At 47.3% G+C, this 20,549-nt stretch overlaps 1 long non-coding RNA gene across 1 annotated transcript in view; it reads right to left on the minus strand.

The window, feature by feature from the left end:
* Positions 1-19,340, minus strand: part of LOC137544181 (uncharacterized) — a 65,911-nt gene extending 46,571 nt beyond the window's left edge. Inside the window, exon 1 of the long non-coding RNA XR_011025762.1 lies at positions 19,184-19,340. This is a non-coding gene — a long non-coding RNA (uncharacterized lncRNA). The remainder of the gene's footprint in view (positions 1-19,183) is intronic.
* Positions 19,341-20,549: the final 1,209 nt, after the last annotated feature.

The following is a 20,549-nucleotide window of genomic DNA, read 5'->3' on the forward strand; positions in this document are numbered from 1 at the left end:
GGCTGTATCCCCAGTCTGAAGCCTTTCGGGATCTTCTTGCACCTGTAGTATTCGGAGAGTGTATGGCCGTGTAGCTCCAGGTCCACTTTACGTTTCTTTAGTCTGCGTAATTCCCGCAAGAGGTCAATTCCTTTATCAGATCCAAAGCCAATCCGTCTGCTCCCCACGAACAGTATGTTGTTAATCTCTTCAGCTGAGTATGAGAAAGTGGGATCCCCCTCATCAACGGTCTCCATGTGTGATCCCGTATGTGGCTGTTAAAAGAGTGCTATCTTCACTCGTAGGTGACAAGCACACAGCAGTACAATCACTTCTGATGAGATACTGTGCAGTCCACGTTCAGAGTAGTGACATATAGTCAAAGTTGCTCCGGGGGGTGCTCACCTCCAGGGCTCAATCAAATCATAAAGTTCAAGTGCGGAGGTGGCACACCTTACCCAAGGCGTGGGTGCTATGGCCTGAGGATACTGAGCCCTAGTATCCAGATTCAAACAGCAGGGTAGAAAAGTCCAGGTCAGCACACCAAATAGAAATTTTTCTCAATTTATTGCTCCATAAGCACGTGTAAACTTGACAATTGTTTCGGGGCCACGGCGGGTCCCCTTCTTCAGAAAGTGCAAACAAACAATTCACCAACCAGTGCACATAAAATATATACTCTGTAAGGTGGGAAACCACCCATGCCAATCAAAGACAAACTCCTCCCCTGCATCCCTCCCATCACATGTAAACATTGTACAATATCAGTAATCATACAGTGAATCCTTATGTTGCCTGTCTGCATACTAAACGCATGGCATCTGTCTCTCTTATTGCAACCAGCCCTGCTTAATCCGCCTGTCTACAATCTCCCACGAGGGCAGCGTCAACTCACCCCAGCGTGCCACTCAATGTCCCTGGGGGCGGAATTCCGTTTCTGTTCAAATCCAATAGGCTGTTACTTCGCGCCACGGCCATTCCAGCCGTTACCGAGCGCTTCTCAATGCCCATTGCTATGGTAACGGCATCACTTCCGCCACCCGGACACCGCAACCGCGTCACTTCCGCCCAATGGTGGGTACCTCCTCGATGTCACCATGGTGACCACTGCCACGCTGCGCACCTGCTGACGTCACATCGGACGTCGTGGTGGAACGCTCAGGCCAATCCCACAGCGCAAATACATCACACTGTGGGTATTGGCCTGGGGTCCACCGGCCAATCCTGGCTCTCTCCGCATTGAATGTAGTCCGCTCACTGCACGGCTGCCATGGCAACCTTAAACAATAAGCATACACATATAGCCGCAATAAGGACGCGGTCCAGGGGGGAAAAACGCATATCACAACAGTGCGAGACGCACACTGTGCATATGGGTGACACACTGATGATGACACCACCCTCGTTACAGGACAATGTAATAAATGTATAATACATATTTTTATAGACTCCCTACACAACCATATATGTGGGATGCAGGATCAGGCCAAGCGGTGGGTGGAGGTGAGAAGAGGAGATAAGAAGAGAAAGGAAAGAAGGGGGGGAGGGAAAGAAAAGGGGGGAAAAAAGGGGAGAGGAAAGAAAAGGGGGGAGGGGAGGGAAAAAGGGGGGGAATGAGGGGGGAAGGAAGGGAAACAAGAAAAAAGACAAAAGAAAAAAGAAAGAAGAAAGAAGAATAACAAAACAACAAATAATGGTCATGAGGGTGACAACAATTCCCAAACAGATTAGTAATGTGAATGTACTCCTAATGAGGCGGATCCCATCCCCCACATCCCACAGTGTCAGATGCCCAGAGATCAATTCAAACAACAAAACCAGCAAAGCATGAACAACATGACATCACTCCCGACCACATAAGCTGTCCGTTCCCACAAGCTCATAATAGTGAGCTATCTTTCATTCAGGAAACAGTTCAGAGAATTATACTGGTTCAGTCCTCTAGGAGAGACAGAATCAAGCGTGTATATCCAATATGCCTCTCTCTGGAGTAACAGTCTGTCCCGATTGCCACCCCTCCGTGGCTTTTTAACACTATCGATGACCAGCCCCTCAAGGTCACTAGTGCGATGGCCCATATTGGCAAAATGCACCGCCACTGGTTTAGTTACGTCTAAGGTTTTACCTTTCTGTAGCGCTTCAATGGCAAGTCGAATGTCACTCCTATGATGTTGGAAGCGTACCTTAAAGGCATTCGTGGTCTTCCCCACGTATGCCAATCCACAAGGGCACCGTAACATGTATGTGCAGTATTCTGTATTACAGTTGTAGTAATCCTTGAGATAGTATCTCTTTCCACTCCTAGGGTCAGAAAAGTATTTTCCAGTGATTAGTGAATTGCATACATTGCACTTATAGCATTTATAACAGCCCTTCCTGTCTGAGAAAGTAAATGGAGGTTTTTCATATTTATTAGTGGGGTCAGCTTGTACCAATATATCTTGTAAACTTCTACTCGACCTATATGAGAGTATGGGGGATTCATGCAGAGTTGGATTCAAATCTGCATCAGAACGTAAAATGGTGAGATTTTTGCCCACTGATTTTTTGAGAATCATTGCCATAGGGCTATAGTCGTGGACCAGGGCTATGTTATTTTTTGCCGTTCTTTTCTCCCTGCCTTCCATTATATCTGTTGCCCTTTGAAGGGCCTCAGCCAGTACATGCTCTGGGTACCCTCTCTCAAGGAACCGCTCTTTCATGACCTCCAGTTCACGAGAAACCTCCTCTTCCACATTACATATCCTCAACACTCTCAGGTATTGCGATATGGGCAGGCTGTTAATCAGATGTTTCGGGTGGGCACTGTTGTAGTGTAGCAAGGTGTTACGATCAGTGGGTTTCCTATAGATATTCGTACTCAACCCACCATCCTTCTTTGTAACCATTACATCCAAGAAGGGGACCCTCACATCTGACACCTCTGGATTAAACACTATCCCCTCAAACAATGAATTTAAGAACTCGATGAATGTCACAAGCTCATCGGATGTCCCTCTCCACAGCAAGAACACGTCGTCAATGTACCTCGTCCAAAGGACCACGTGGGCAAGGTACATCGGCGAACAGAACACCCCCGTCTCCTCCAAAAAGCCAACAAACAAATTGGCGAATGCGGGCGCTGCTGAGCTGCCCATCGCGGTTCCCCTGCATTGTCTGTACCAGTCCCGTTCAAATCGGAAACAATTTTCTGTGAGAATCAGCTCTAGACCAGCAAGAATAAATTCCGCTGGCAACAGTTTGTTATCTTGTTTGGATAGGAAGTGTCTCACAGCCCTCAACCCCTCATCATTGGGGATCGAGGTATACAAGGAACTAATATCCATTGTACACAGCAGAGTCTCATCACTCACCTCCCCAACGGTGGTCAACTTTTGCAGGAAGTGCCCCGTGTCCTTGAGGTATGCTGGCAATGACTGTACCAGGGGTTGAAGATGAAAATCTACAAACCTCGCCAGTGGCTGTGTGGCGGAGTCCGTGCCCGAGATAATAGGTCGAAACTTTAGGGGTGCGGTGCCCTTGTGGATCTTCGGAAGCCCATAAATTACGGCCCTCTGTGGAAATTTGGGTAGAAGGTACTCATATTCCTTTTCGGATATCCATCCATTTGCCATCGCAAGATCAAACAGGTTCTGTAATTTCCTTAAGGTGCTCGGCGTCGGGTCAGATTGTATATGCGTATAGCTTGTACTGTCAGCCAGCATGGTTCTAATTCCTGAACTGTAATCTTGATAATTCATAATGACGACTGCTCCGCCTTTGTCGGCTGGCTTAATAATTATTTTATCGTTTTCTTTCAGGCTTTTCAAACTGGCCTTTTCTTTCCTGGTTAAATTATTGCGGGTGGATATCATCTGCTGATTGTGTAAAACATCATGCTTCACAGATTTAATGTAAGTCTCAATACTCGGGAACGTTCCCGGGGGGTTAAACGCACTCTTTAGCTTGAACCTTGTACTTTGTTCCACGGGTTGACTCGACATTGGTTGTTTATAAAAGAATTGCTTCAATTTCATAATCCTTTCGTAGCGGAATAAATCCACCTCCAACTGGAAGGCATTAAATTTGGCTGTAGGGCAAAAAGAAAGTCCCTTAGACAAAACGGCCAACTCCCCTTCATTCAGGGTCTGATTACTGAGGTTCACTATGGGACACGCGGTGTGCTCCTTGTGTGCGGGCGCTGTGATTGTGCTTTTGATTTTGCGGCCCCTCCTGATTCTTCTCCTCCTTTTCCTTGTTGAAACCCCGATGAACCTGGGGTGTCACTCTCAGAGGAGGGATTCTCCGTATGAACCTCACTGTCTGTGTTAGGGTTCTTTTTAGGGGGGCCCTTAGGGCCCTTTCTGGGTCTCGGTCTCCTATATGTAGGACGTGGTCCACTCCTCTCACCGGATAGTCCCACAAGCCAGGGATATACACGACCCTCCTGATGATCCTGGCAGATCTGTCGAAATTTGTCTCTCTTCCTCTGTTGGATTTCTTCACGATATTTGTCTATATCTTTATCCAAAGCAACCAACTGCTCGGATAGTTTTTCATCAGTGTTGAGAAGTTCTTGTATGCCCGTCTGTATTGGAACGATCTCTTTCTCTACCTGGAGCAGCAGCACCCTCACCTCCTCGATCACCATCAACATATAATTGAGTGAATGTTGTGTGGACAGTGCACACCATCGGTCGCAGAAGTCCCTCTTGTTCCGGCTAATTGTCGGCTGTATCCCCAGTCTGAAGCCTTTCGGGATCTTCTTGCACCTGTAGTATTCGGAGAGTGTATGGCCGTGTAGCTCCAGGTCCACTTTACGTTTCTTTAGTCTGCGTAATTCCCGCAAGAGGTCAATTCCTTTATCAGATCCAAAGCCAATCCGTCTGCTCCCCACGAACAGTATGTTGTTAATCTCTTCAGCTGAGTATGAGAAAGTGGGATCCCCCTCATCAACGGTCTCCATGTGTGATCCCGTATGTGGCTGTTAAAAGAGTGCTATCTTCACTCGTAGGTGACAAGCACACAGCAGTACAATCACTTCTGATGAGATACTGTGCAGTCCACGTTCAGAGTAGTGACATATAGTCAAAGTTGCTCCGGGGGGTGCTCACCTCCAGGGCTCAATCAAATCATAAAGTTCAAGTGCGGAGGTGGCACACCTTACCCAAGGCGTGGGTGCTATGGCCTGAGGATACTGAGCCCTAGTATCCAGATTCAAACAGCAGGGTAGAAAAGTCCAGGTCAGCACACCAAATAGAAATTTTTCTCAATTTATTGGATTGGATACTAGTATTGGATACTAGGGCTCAGTATCCTCAGGCCATAGCACCCACGCCTTGGGTAAGGTGTGCCACCTCCGCACTTGAACTTTATGATTTGATTGAGCCCTGGAGGTGAGCACCCCCCGGAGCAACTTTGACTATATGTCACTACTCTGAACGTGGACTGCACAGTATCTCATCAGAAGTGATTGTACTGCTGTGTGCTTGTCACCTACGAGTGAAGATAGCACTCTTTTAACAGCCACATACGGGATCACACATGGAGACCGTTGATGAGGGGGATCCCACTTTCTCATACTCAGCTGAAGAGATTAACAACATACTGTTCGTGGGGAGCAGACGGATTGGCTTTGGATCTGATAAAGGAATTGACCTCTTGCGGGAATTACGCAGACTAAAGAAACGTAAAGTGGACCTGGAGCTACACGGCCATACACTCTCCGAATACTACAGGTGCAAGAAGATCCCGAAAGGCTTCAGACTGGGGATACAGCCGACAATTAGCCGGAACAAGAGGGACTTCTGCGACCGATGGTGTGCACTGTCCACACAACATTCACTCAATTATATGTTGATGGTGATCGAGGAGGTGAGGGTGCTGCTGCTCCAGGTAGAGAAAGAGATCGTTCCAATACAGACGGGCATACAAGAACTTCTCAACACTGATGAAAAACTATCCGAGCAGTTGGTTGCTTTGGATAAAGATATAGACAAATATCGTGAAGAAATCCAACAGAGGAAGAGAGACAAATTTCGACAGATCTGCCAGGATCATCAGGAGGGTCGTGTATATCCCTGGCTTGTGGGACTATCCGGTGAGAGGAGTGGACCACGTCCTACATATAGGAGACCGAGACCCAGAAAGGGCCCTAAGGGCCCCCCTAAAAAGAACCCTAACACAGACAGTGAGGTTCATACGGAGAATCCCTCCTCTGAGAGTGACACCCCAGGTTCATCGGGGTTTCAACAAGGAAAAGGAGGAGAAGAATCAGGAGGGGCCGCAAAATCAAAAGCACAATCACAGCGCCCGCACACAAGGAGCACACCGCGTGTCCCATAGTGAACCTCAGTAATCAGACCCTGAATGAAGGGGAGTTGGCCGTTTTGTCTAAGGGACTTTCTTTTTGCCCTACAGCCAAATTTAATGCCTTCCAGTTGGAGGTGGATTTATTCCGCTACGAAAGGATTATGAAATTGAAGCAATTCTTTTATAAACAACCAATGTCGAGTCAACCCGTGGAACAAAGTACAAGGTTCAAGCTAAAGAGTGCGTTTAACCCCCCGGGAACGTTCCCGAGTATTGAGACTTACATTAAATCTGTGAAGCATGATGTTTTACACAATCAGCAGATGATATCCACCCGCAATAATTTAACCAGGAAAGAAAAGGCCAGTTTGAAAAGCCTGAAAGAAAACGATAAAATAATTATTAAGCCAGCCGACAAAGGCGGAGCAGTCGTCATTATGAATTATCAAGATTACAGTTCAGGAATTAGAACCATGCTGGCTGACAGTACAAGCTATACGCATATACAATCTGACCCGACGCCGAGCACCTTAAGGAAATTACAGAACCTGTTTGATCTTGCGATGGCAAATGGATGGATATCCGAAAAGGAATATGAGTACCTTCTACCCAAATTTCCACAGAGGGCCGTAATTTATGGGCTTCCGAAGATCCACAAGGGCACCGCACCCCTAAAGTTTCGACCTATTATCTCGGGCACGGACTCCGCCACACAGCCACTGGCGAGGTTTGTAGATTTTCATCTTCAACCCCTGGTACAGTCATTGCCAGCATACCTCAAGGACACGGGGCACTTCCTGCAAAAGTTGACCACCGTTGGGGAGGTGAGTGATGAGACTCTGCTGTGTACAATGGATATTAGTTCCTTGTATACCTCGATCCCCAATGATGAGGGGTTGAGGGCTGTGAGACACTTCCTATCCAAACAAGATAACAAACTGTTGCCAGCGGAATTTATTCTTGCTGGTCTAGAGCTGATTCTCACAGAAAATTGTTTCCGATTTGAACGGGACTGGTACAGACAATGCAGGGGAACCGCGATGGGCAGCTCAGCAGCGCCCGCATTCGCCAATTTGTTTGTTGGCTTTTTGGAGGAGACGGGGGTGTTCTGTTCGCCGATGTACCTTGCCCACGTGGTCCTTTGGACGAGGTACATTGACGACGTGTTCTTGCTGTGGAGAGGGACATCCGATGAGCTTGTGACATTCATCGAGTTCTTAAATTCATTGTTTGAGGGGATAGTGTTTAATCCAGAGGTGTCAGATGTGAGGGTCCCCTTCTTGGATGTAATGGTTACAAAGAAGGATGGTGGGTTGAGTACGAATATCTATAGGAAACCCACTGATCGTAACACCTTGCTACACTACAACAGTGCCCACCCGAAACATCTGATTAACAGCCTGCCCATATCGCAATACCTGAGAGTGTTGAGGATATGTAATGTGGAAGAGGAGGTTTCTCGTGAACTGGAGGTCATGAAAGAGCGGTTCCTTGAGAGAGGGTACCCAGAGCATGTACTGGCTGAGGCCCTTCAAAGGGCAACAGATATAATGGAAGGCAGGGAGAAAAGAACGGCAAAAAATAACATAGCCCTGGTCCACGACTATAGCCCTATGGCAATGATTCTCAAAAAATCAGTGGGCAAAAATCTCACCATTTTACGTTCTGATGCAGATTTGAATCCAACTCTGCATGAATCCCCCATACTCTCATATAGGTCGAGTAGAAGTTTACAAGATATATTGGTACAAGCTGACCCCACTAATAAATATGAAAAACCTCCATTTACTTTCTCAGACAGGAAGGGCTGTTATAAATGCTATAAGTGCAATGTATGCAATTCACTAATCACTGGAAAATACTTTTCTGACCCTAGGAGTGGAAAGAGATACTATCTCAAGGATTACTACAACTGTAATACAGAATACTGCACATACATGTTACGGTGCCCTTGTGGATTGGCATACGTGGGGAAGACCACGAATGCCTTTAAGGTACGCTTCCAACATCATAGGAGTGACATTCGACTTGCCATTGAAGCGCTACAGAAAGGTAAAACCTTAGACGTAACTAAACCAGTGGCGGTGCATTTTGCCAATATGGGCCATCGCACTAGTGACCTTGAGGGGCTGGTCATCGATAGTGTTAAAAAGCCACGGAGGGGTGGCAATCGGGACAGACTGTTACTCCAGAGAGAGGCATATTGGATATACACGCTTGATTCTGTCTCTCCTAGAGGACTGAACCAGTATAATTCTCTGAACTGTTTCCTGAATGAAAGATAGCTCACTATTATGAGCTTGTGGGAACGGACAGCTTATGTGGTCGGGAGTGATGTCATGTTGTTCATGCTTTGCTGGTTTTGTTGTTTGAATTGATCTCTGGGCATCTGACACTGTGGGATGTGGGGGATGGGATCCGCCTCATTAGGAGTACATTCACATTACTAATCTGTTTGGGAATTGTTGTCACCCTCATGACCATTATTTGTTGTTTTGTTATTCTTCTTTCTTCTTTCTTTTTTCTTTTGTCTTTTTTCTTGTTTCCCTTCCTTCCCCCCTCATTCCCCCCCTTTTTCCCTCCCCTCCCCCCTTTTCTTTCCTCTCCCCTTTTTTCCCCCCTTTTCTTTCCCTCCCCCCCTTCTTTCCTTTCTCTTCTTATCTCCTCTTCTCACCTCCACCCACCGCTTGGCCTGATCCTGCATCCCACATATATGGTTGTGTAGGGAGTCTATAAAAATATGTATTATACATTTATTACATTGTCCTGTAACGAGGGTGGTGTCATCATCAGTGTGTCACCCATATGCACAGTGTGCGTCTCGCACTGTTGTGATATGCGTTTTTCCCCCCTGGACCGCGTCCTTATTGCGGCTATATGTGTATGCTTATTGTTTAAGGTTGCCATGGCAGCCGTGCAGTGAGCGGACTACATTCAATGCGGAGAGAGCCAGGATTGGCCGGTGGACCCCAGGCCAATACCCACAGTGTGATGTATTTGCGCTGTGGGATTGGCCTGAGCGTTCCACCACGACGTCCGATGTGACGTCAGCAGGTGCGCAGCGTGGCAGTGGTCACCATGGTGACATCGAGGAGGTACCCACCATTGGGCGGAAGTGACGCGGTTGCGGTGTCCGGGTGGCGGAAGTGATGCCGTTACCATAGCAATGGGCATTGAGAAGCGCTCGGTAACGGCTGGAATGGCCGTGGCGCGAAGTAACAGCCTATTGGATTTGAACAGAAACGGAATTCCGCCCCCAGGGACATTGAGTGGCACGCTGGGGTGAGTTGACGCTGCCCTCGTGGGAGATTGTAGACAGGCGGATTAAGCAGGGCTGGTTGCAATAAGAGAGACAGATGCCATGCGTTTAGTATGCAGACAGGCAACATAAGGATTCACTGTATGATTACTGATATTGTACAATGTTTACATGTGATGGGAGGGATGCAGGGGAGGAGTTTGTCTTTGATTGGCATGGGTGGTTTCCCACCTTACAGAGTATATATTTTATGTGCACTGGTTGGTGAATTGTTTGTTTGCACTTTCTGAAGAAGGGGACCCGCCGTGGCCCCGAAACAATTGTCAAGTTTACACGTGCTTATGGAGCAATAAATTGAGAAAAATTTCTATTTGGTGTGCTGACCTGGACTTTTCTACCCTGCTGTTTGAATCTGGATACTAGGGCTCAGTATCCTCAGGCCATAGCACCCACGCCTTGGGTAAGGTGTGCCACCTCCGCACTTGAACTTCATTCTTAGAGAGAGGTGTGGTGAAAATACAAAATGTCCTGACAAAGGACATATTAAAGGACAACTAAAGTGAGAGGAATATGGAGCACTGGCGAATGGAGGGGGCTATTCCGGTTGTCTGGAACACCTCCCCTGCACTAAGCTGTGTATTCAGCCAGGGAAGCCCGCATAATATAAACAGCCTCATTCTCCCTTCCTTCTTACTTCTGGTGCCTCCCTCCAGCTAATAGAATGAAAGAGGCAGCCGAGCTTCCCCCACAAGAAGATGCAGCCTGCAGTGAGAGAATGTGGATTCTGGAGTCCTGGACTCTCCACAGCACAGAAGTGTCAGACATGATGCAATTAGAGGGCAGGCAAGCTGGTAAATATGCACAGCATGATGCAGAGCTTGCCTGGACTCAGGGTCCGTGGGCAAACATCTGTCTGGTCTATCCCCATTGTTATAATGACTGCATGTGTGGATAAGGTGTTAAACAAGTTGAAAAGTTTTTGACAGTGCCTAGACTCCAGGAGGGCTGCTTGCTGACTTGTGTGGGAGACTGGCAGGGACAGGAGTCCGATTACAGGCAAGTAGCCTGTCTGATGTAGGACTGCAATACAGATAAGTTCTCTGCTCCATCTCAGGCTATTCTCAATTTCTCCACTCCTGTCTCTGGGCTAGTGCAACACCAAAATGACAATAGCAATCGCTAGCAATTTGTGAGTGTGATTTTGTGAAGCGATTTTCAGAGCAATTTTTTTGAATGAATCGCTCAAAAACATGCTACATGCAGTATACATGCGATTTTGAAAAAGTCACAACGCTGCTGTGAGAACACTGTTATAGGGTAACATTAGTCAAGCGCTTTTCAAATCACTGTTGATTTGAAAAACGCTCAGAAGCACTCTTGGTGTGCACCAGCCTCCTTCATTCACCTTTGTTTCCCTCTTCCCCTAGTGCTGGCTGTGTCTTCTTGTCATACAAGAAAGCTAAATAAAAGTGCAATTCTGGTGAGGCAAAATATTATTATTTAGTATTTATATAGCGCCGCCATCTTCCGCAGATGCATATATCCCTGCATCATATGGGTATTGCTTGCGCTATGTGACACTATGTGGCATATTCCACTGAATTGTCCAAACTAAGTCTATCTCCCGTTCCTCTCTCGGGGAGTTGTTCCAGCGCTGTACCCCGTTCAAATTTGCTGCTACCAGAAGCCCTCAGAAACACTCGTGTCCTTGAGTACTTCCAAAGATAGGCAGCTCCATAATACGCCAGCGCACTTTTGTGCATGGGCAGTATGGAGTCACCTGTATTCGGAAGCACTCGGGGACATACTGTAAGTGCTTCTGGACCTTTCAGGAATCCCCCCCTTAAAATCCTGCGTTTGCCCCTGATGGAGGCTGCCATATTTATTTCCTTTTAAACAATTCAAGTTTCTTGGCATTCTGTTGATCTTTCATGCATCAGTAGGGTCTGAATCACTCACCAGAAACAAGCATGTGGCACATCAAGTGAAACTTGAGTGAAATATCTGATCTGCATGTTTGGTCAGGGTCTATGGCTGAAAGTATTGAAGGCAGAGGAGTAAAAGAGCAGCCAGGCAATGTGTATTGTTTAAAAAGAAAATATGATTGCCTCCATATTCCTGTGTCCTTTAAAGAGGAACTTTAGTGAAAATAATGTAGTAAAAAAAAGTGCTTCATTTTTTACCATAATTATGTATAAATGATTTAGTCAGTCAATCTTTCCTCTCCCAGATTCACATTCTGACATGTATTACATGGTGACATTGTTACTGTGGGCAGGTTATGTAGCTGCTCCTAGCTGTTTTGGCTGTTAGAGACAGCTGTAAACAGCTAATTCCTGTCTGTGGGGCATGCGTGCCCCAGCTAAAACGCCGCTATCCCGCGGCTTAACGGGGGTCCCTTCACCCCCAAATCCCCTCAGTGCAGCGGGGGAGTGCTTCCTGGTTGGGGCAGGGCTAACCGCCCTGCCCCACGCGCGTCTGTCAGTGCGTATCTCCGCCTCTCCCCCGCCCCTCTCAGTCTTCCTTCACTGAGAGGGGCGGGGGAGAGGCGGCGATGCGCCGCTGATAGACGCGACTGGAGGCAGGGCTGCAGCCGTTAGCCCTGCCTCCAGGAAGAGTAAATTCACGACTAAATTTACGACCATTGATTGCGGGGGTGGGTTTGGGGGTGAAGGGACCCCCGTTTAGCGGCGCGATAGCGGCGGTTTAGCAGGGGCACACGTGCCCCTGCTAGCTATCAGCTCTGAAGCGAGATTTATTCTCGCTTCAGAGTCTCTTTAAGGCCAGGTAGTCGGCTACCTGCCGGTTGAGGTGTTGATGGGGGGTGGATCAGGAAGGGCTAAGACGAGGCATTGGACTAAAGAATGTCCGTATGTCCAACATCACCATGAGATCGCTGGAGCGTCCTGTCATTGCCTGCATGGACATGGGAGAAGGATTACTGGCAGTGGTACCTTTATTGCGTTGTGCTGTGACATCACTCTTAAATGCATTGTAAAGCATAGTTGCCAGCTTGTTCTGCAAGTGCTGCATCCTTTCTGCCTTCTGGTGATTTGGAAACATCTCCGCCACTCTGTGCTTATGCCAAGGGTCTAGTAGCGTGGCCACCGAGTAATTGTCCTTCCCCTTGATTTTTTTACTAATTTTTCCCCTGTTTTTGTTTTTTGAGCTGCGCAGCTCCTATTCATCAATTCATGTGCACTTAGTCCAAATTTTGGATTTGCGGATTTAGAGGGGATTGGGTTTAGTGGGTCTGTGGGTTTGGGGATGCTGAGGGTTATGGGGCCTTCCGCTGTCATGTACATGTTTTTAAGGTATTGTTTTGCAAGTGTTTAATAAAGTTTTGTATTTTTTATAATAAAAATATTTGTATTCAATCAGGCCATACCCCTTCCATAATTTATCTCACGAGGTATTTTTCTCTTCTTGATTTTTTTTTTTATACGGAGGTCCCTCAACAGGCTGGACAGCATGAAAGATGCCATCTGCACAAAGTTGGATCCAGACGTACTATCTATCTCCTCTTGCTCTTCCTCAGTGACATCAGGTAAGTCCTCCTCCACCCCCCAGCCACGAACAATACCACGGAAACTAGTAATAAATGTCCACAGCGCTAAAAGAATTTTAACTTTATTAAAATAGTATAATGGGTATTTTTTCCAATTTTAGGCTCACTATCACTGAGGTATCCTGAAAAATGTGATCACAAAAGGGGGATCCCAGTAAAATGTGATCATTTTTCAGGATACCTCACTGCAGTGAGGCTGAGTGAGTGCTGTGTGTCTTGTATGGGTGTGATGTATGGGGGAAGGTGCTTCATAGTGAGCCTAAAATTGGAAAAAATACCCATTATACTATTTTAATAAAGTTAAAATTCTTTTAGCGCTGTGGACATTTATTACTAATTTATCTTGAGGTGTTTGAGGGTTACCTAGTCCATAACAGCTGCTGCCCACCCATAGGCGCAGATTGCAATATATTCAATACCACGGAAACGTTGAGCAGCACAAGCCCCCAGCGACGCCTGCTGCGGTTGTTCTTCTGCCGCCGCATCCTCCTCCTCCAAAGAAACACCTTCCTCATTATCTGAGTCTGACTCCTCTTCCCCACACGACTCTACCTCCTCCTCCTCTCCCCTCTGTGCTGCCGCAGGTGTTGAGGAAACATCTGGTTCTGATGAGAATTGATCCCACAATGCTTCCTCCTGTAACTGTTCCTGTTCACGCTCCTCCACCGCTTGATCCACCACTCTATGCACGGTACGCTCCAGGAAGTAAGCGTACGGGATCAAGTCGCTGATGGTGCCTTCACTGCGACTCACCAGGTTGTTCACCTCCTCAAACGGCCGCATGAGCCTGCATTAATTTCGCATAAGTGTCCAGTTATTGGGCCAGAACATCCCCATCTCCCCAGAGTGTGTCCTTCTACTGTAGTTGTAGAGGTACTGGGTGACGGTTTCCTCCTGTTCTAGCAGGCGAGAGAAAATAAGGAGGGTCGGATTCCAGCGAGTCGGGCTATCGCAAATCAGGCGTCTCACTGGCAACTTGTTTCTCCGCTGAATATCGGCAAAGCATGCCATGGCCGTGTAAGACCGCATGAAATGCCCACACAACTTCCTGACCTGCTTCAGGACGTCCTCTAAGCCTGGGTATTTTGACACAAATCTTTAAATGACTAGATTCAGCACATGTGCCATGGAGGGTACATGTGTCAGCTTTCCCAAATTCAAAGGGGAAATCAGATTGCTGCCGTTGTCACACACCACGTTGCCGATCTCCAGCTGGTGCGGGGTCAGCCACTGATCCACCTGTTTATTAAGAGCAGCCAGGAGAGCTGGTCCAGTGTGACTCTCCACGTTGAGGCAAGACATGTCTAAGATGGCGTGACACCGTCATACCTGGCATGCAGCATAGGCCCTGGGGAGCTGGGGCTGTGTAGCTGGAGAGGAGATCGCAGCACCAGTAGAGTTGAACTGCCACTCAGCCAAGGAGGATGACGACAGTGATGACCAGGCATCCGTGGTCTGGTGGACCCTTGACCCAACGCTGTGTGCCAGAGATGACACCACTTGCCTCTCAACTTCAGGGTACAGTTTGGGTATTGCCTTTTTAGAGAAATAATTGCGGCCTGGTATCTTCCACTGCGCTTATTCTAATGGCCACAAATTTACAGAAGGCCTCAGAGTCCACCAGCTGGTATGGTAACAGCTGGCGAGCTAACAGTTCTGCCAAGCCAGCTGTCAAGGGAGTGACTGGCAGAAATTGGCTTCTTCCGCTCAAAGATTTCCTTCACAGATACCTGGCTGCTGTGGGCAGAGAAGCAGGAACCGCTCAAAGTCAGAGGCGGAATGGAGGAGGGTGGCTGTGAAGGTGCAAGGGAGAAAGCGGCTGAAGATGTTGCACCTGAAGGAGGAAGAGGGGAAGGAGGGTGGCTTTTCTTTTGTGTGCTGCTTTTGCTCAGGTGCTCTTCCCATTGCAGTTTGTTCCTTTTTCTGCATGTGCCTTCGTAAGGCAGTTGTCCCTACGTGGGTGTTGGCCTTTCCACGGCTCCATTTTTGGAGGCAGAGAGTACAGATGGCATTGCTCTGATCTGAGGCAGACACATTAAAAAATTTCCAAACCACTGAGCCCCCCTGGAGTGATGGCACTATGGTGGCATCAGCAGCTGACGTTGAAGGGCATGTTGGCTGGCTGTACATAGGTGGCGATACATGGCGCCGGACACTGCCACCAGCTGTTTCTGACAACAAGCTCCCCCTGCTTCTTTCAGGAACTCGTCTCCTTGTCCATATCGGGGGGGGATGAAATAAAAGGTATGCACTGACTTGACTAATACAATATGCAGTCACACAGGTGCAGTTAACAGGTATGCATGGAGTAGTATATCACACTGCGTGCACTCACATAGGTAGGTGTGTGCACTGAACACAACAGGTAGGTATACGCAGTGATGGGTATTACAAATGTGCACCTGTTACACACACGTACCGTGAACAGGTACAGTGACTGGTGGTATTAAATATCACACTGCGTGCGCTCATGTAGGTAGGTGGGTGCACTGAATTGAACAACAGGTAGGTATATGCAGTGATGGGTATTACAATGTTCACCTGCCACTCACAGACAGGTACCGGACAGGCACAGTGACACTGCGTGTGCTCACGTAGGTAGGTGGGTGCACTGAAGTGAACAACAGGTAGGTATATGCAGTGATGGATGGGAATTACAATGTGCACCTGTCACACACAGACAGGTACCTGACCGGCACAGTGACACTTCGTGCGCTCATGTAGGTAGGTAAGTGCACTGTGAACAACAGGTAGGTATATGCAGTGATGGGTATTACAATGTGCACCGGTCACACACAGACAGGAACCGGACAGGCACAGTGACACTGCGTGCACTGCACTCACGTAGGTAGGTGGGTGCACTGAAGTGAACAACAGGTAGGTATATGCAGTGATGGATGGGTATTACAATGTGCACCTGTCACACACAGACAGGTACCTGACAGGCACAGTGACACTTTGTGCGCTCATGTAGGTAGGTGGGTGCACTGTGAACAACAGGTAGGTATATGCAGTGATGGGTATTACAATGTGCACCGGTCACACACAGACAGGAACCGGACAGGCACAGTGACACTGCGTGCACTGCACTCACGTAGGTAGGTGGGTGCACTGAAGTGAACAACAGGTAGGTATATCCAGTGATGGGTATTACAATGTGCACCGGTCACTCACAGACAGGTACCGGACAGGCACAGTAACACTGTGTGCGTTCACGTAGGTAGGTGGGTGCACTGTTAACAACAGGTAGGTATATGCAGTGATGGGTATTATAATGTGCACCGGGCACAGTAGTAATTATACCACCAAGGGGCCAAAGGCCAGCTGTGACTGACTGACAGGGCTGTATATAATGCAAGTGGGCCACACAAAAAAAAAAAAAATCACAAGAACAAGATTAGCTCTCAAAAGAGCTGTTGAGGGGTGCTTTTTTTTTAGCAATAAGAATCAGCAAGGAGCAAGCTAAGAAGCCTACAAGAGCCTAACTAAGCTTTTTCTATAGGTCTCTGCACAGCAGCTCTCCCTTCTCTAATTACTGCAGGCACACGAGTGAGTCCAATGCCTGACGCTGCCTGCCTTTTATAAGGGGGGGGGGGGGGGGAGGGGGGTGAGGCTCCAGGAGGGAGTGTAGCCTGCTTGGCTACAATGTGCCTGCTGGCTGTGATGTAGAGGGTCAAAGTTGACCCTGGTGATACACTATGGGGGCGAATCGAACTTTCGGAAAAGTTTGCGGCTCTCCGCGAACGCGAACCACCGAAGCTCGCCGGGAACCGTTCGCCGGCGAACCGTTCGGGCCATCTCTAATTTCCAGTTAGTCTTTCCTGTCTATAGTAAAATAGGACAAATGTGTTACGCACTGCCCTCAATAAATCTGTGTGTGTATTCAGATTGATTTATTAACACAGTCCAGTTTTTCCAGATATTGAATTACGAAATGTTGGCACCAGCAAAAATTGAAGGCAGAAGATCTTTTTTAAAGCAAGGGATAGACTTATGACTAATATAAACTGTGGTATTCATAGAATCGTAGGTGGGATTACGTTTTGCTCCCATACACAAGATTTATTTTATCCTGGGAAATAGGAAAGTATCTTCTGTGCTCCAGGTTAAGCCGGGGAAGATTACCAGGCAGCCACATAATCTTCCTTAGTTAACCTGCAGCACTGCGGATCACCTCTTTTGACCGGGATTCTGTGCAATCTCTTTGGGGTAAGTATTATATTTTCTCATCTAATATATTACTGGTGCAATTGCACTTTCCTGTGTATTAGATATCTACTGTATATGCTGATTCCACGCAGATAATTATGATCAGTACTGGCACTTCTTCTCCCTACCGTTGGTGCAGTTTCTTGTAGGTTTTGGCACAGACCGGTTTTTGCATTTTTTTGCACATAATATATTTAATCTCAATCCGAGTGGGGTCCTTTCTAGGAGACACAAGGATAATCTTTTATATGCATTAATGATTTTCATGCATGAAGTGTTATTATACTAAATGAAATATAAATTATGCACTCTGGGGAACATACTTGATTGACTTTTCAGTGTTTTTATGTGTTATATTATGTCATGATCTATCATTCATAAATAAAGATACCTATTTTTATGATGCAAACAGTGGTGCTACCTTTTTTAGCCTAATTTCTGGGAGCTTAACCTGTTCGTTATTATAGGCTTGTGCACACAGTCCAGTTTCTGCTGCAGATCATTCTCTTTTTTGCTTTGTACAGATACTTGCAGAGCTAACAAACAGTGGCGTATCTAGAGGTGCACAGACATGGCTCGTGCCATGGGCATCATAGCCTGCCCCTGTGCTGCACCACCATGCCTGCTCCTGTGCTGCGCCACCACCCCCATGCCTCCCTGTCACTCACACCTCAGATCAGATTAATGTTGTTATCTGGGGAACATGGCTTCTTAATTTATGTATATAGGGTGTACTTGGATATTTACTTTGATATGTAATTATGTGACTACTTGATAAATTATCTGGAGGGCAAGTGACTACTTGAGTCTTTAATCTGGGGGCAGGTGACTACTTGATTCTTTAATCTGGAATAATGTGGCTATTTCTATATTACTATAACTAGTTGACCTAAGCCGGTTTAAAAACGGGCTCTAGGTCTGTCACCGCCGCATGTCAGCACATGCGCACGCACTCCACGCGTGGGCACACACACACGCCCGCCCTGGCCCATCCTCCTCCTGTCCCAACGGCTGTCCGTGCGGCACATGCGCAGCAGCGCAAATGCGCGGACACAGAGACACAGGGGAATTAATACATGGCTACTTAATTCTAATATCTAGGGGATCATTGAGGCACAATTTCAGTGTTTGCCGCTATAGCTGCTATATTACCCAGATACACCCCTGCTAACCAGGGCCGGAGCTACCATAGGAAAAAATGGGCAATTGCCCCAGAGCCTGTAGGGGCCCCCAAGTTGTCCCTCCCCATCTTAACTGTTGCTCCCCAAGGATTCTGCAGAGTCTGTTAAGTTGGGAGGTGATTGGGGGAGGGTCAGCAGCCAGCTCAGGGGCCCAGGAGGGAAATTTAGCTGCAACAAAGGGCCTCTAATGACGCTTTTTGGTCGGGGGGTGTCTGTTGGGGGGCCCCCCACGCTAATTTTGCCCTAGGGCCCAATTGTTACTTGAACCGGCCCTGCTGCTAACAAACCATCAGAATCTCTGCTTTTTGGCATCTAGCACTGCAATGTGAAAGACATTTATTATTTCTTAATCTTAAAATAGTATCAGAGGAATTCTTTCTGTACAGAGTTGGTCTTAATAAGCAGGGCAAAGAGCACTGTTGGCGTGATGTGAGTGCAGCAACCCACATCAGTGGATCAGATTACTTTTTATATAGGTCAGATCAGAATGACTGAAAGATGTATTCTGCTTAGCTGTTATGTTTTTAAACTGCACATTTTTTTACTCCATTGAAGAAAACCTGTCAAAAACCTGAAAAAAAGAAATGTAAGAAATACATAGTCAGAGGTGATTACACTGAGAATGTGGGGCATATGGAGCCCCTGCCAAAGATTTATTTGTCATTTGTGTTTCATTTTCTTTTCTCATTTACTCACATTAATCTGGTTGGCAGCTCCGTTGGGATTTAAGAGATGCTCAGCTGTACAGTCCGAGCATCATCTGGGGATCATAGCAACCAGTACACAGAGCCAAGGTGGACTGGAAAACATTGCAGTGACCTAGCAACAAGGCACGGGATTGGGATTGGCTGAGGAAACAGGTGATAGTTTTGGCAGTTAAATAGCTGAGACAGTTGGTGAGGTAGTAAACAGACTACTTAGCTGTGTGAGGAAAGATGCTGATGAGAGGAGTGGTAAAAAAGATGAGGCTGCTGGAAGTGAGAGACATCCCTAGAGATAGAGAGGGGCTGACTACATGGACATCAGCACATAAGAGGAGTATTTGGCTAGAAAAACACCTCCATGACAGGATGGCTGTAGAGACAATACCCTGAGAGTGTGGGACAGAAAGTTGGCAAGACAAAAGAAAAATCAGCTGTCTGTGAGGAAAAAAGGTCAAACCACTTGACGACCACAGTGTTACCCCCAACCCCCCCCCCCCCCCCCCGAACGACCAGGCTGTTTTTTGTTAAGCTGGGCTGTGCAGCCTTTTCAGCCTCCTGCACAGCCCAGCTATGGAGCCCAGTGATCGGACTCACCTCCTTTTTTGTCCTTAAGGGGACATGCCGCCTGAGGTGTCCGATCGCTGTGGCCGTTTTTGTTTTCTTTCTTTCCTAGCCTCTATGAGGCTCTCTCTCCCTCCTCCCTCCCCTCCCCTCCTCCCCTCCGTGTTCTGAATTGGAACAGGATGGCGATCCGTCCTGTTCCGCTTCTCATAAGCATCAGCCTATGAGAGGACGGTGATCCCTGGCCAATCAGAGGTTGTACGGATGTAAACAAAGGGGATTTCTTTCCCCTTTCGTTCCGTGAAGTGGCAGGGAACGATCGTGTGGCCGTTCCCTGGGAAACTGCAGCCCCAGGACTTGACGCCAATTGGCGTTAGGCGGTCTCCAAGTAGTTGAATCAGCTAAGAAAGAGGGTCCTGAGGAAATGCAGATTAGAGAGTGAGGCAGCATATTCAAAAACAGTGACGCTGAACATAGAAAAGCACACCTGGAAGAGAAGTGCTGTGATGTGAGGTGACACAGCTGTGCAGAAAGGAAAAGGGGTTAGGGCAGAGCAGTTAATGTGAAGACTGTTAGCCGATTACAGAGGAGAGGAAATGTAGTTAAATAGAATACAGCTAATTAGAGGCAATTGAGAAGTGACAAAGCAGCGGACAGCAATCCGCTGGGGAGACACAGTCCACCTCTGAGAACAGATAGATACTAACTAAAACCAATGAATAGAGACAGCAGGGACTTCTGATTAGTGTTGGAGTTGCAGAGAATCCATCACTGACAGAGCAAAATTCTGAGAACCA

The sequence above is a fragment of the Hyperolius riggenbachi genome, chromosome 2, assembly GCF_040937935.1.
Source record: "Hyperolius riggenbachi isolate aHypRig1 chromosome 2, aHypRig1.pri, whole genome shotgun sequence".
Lineage (NCBI taxonomy): Eukaryota > Metazoa > Chordata > Amphibia > Anura > Hyperoliidae > Hyperolius > Hyperolius riggenbachi.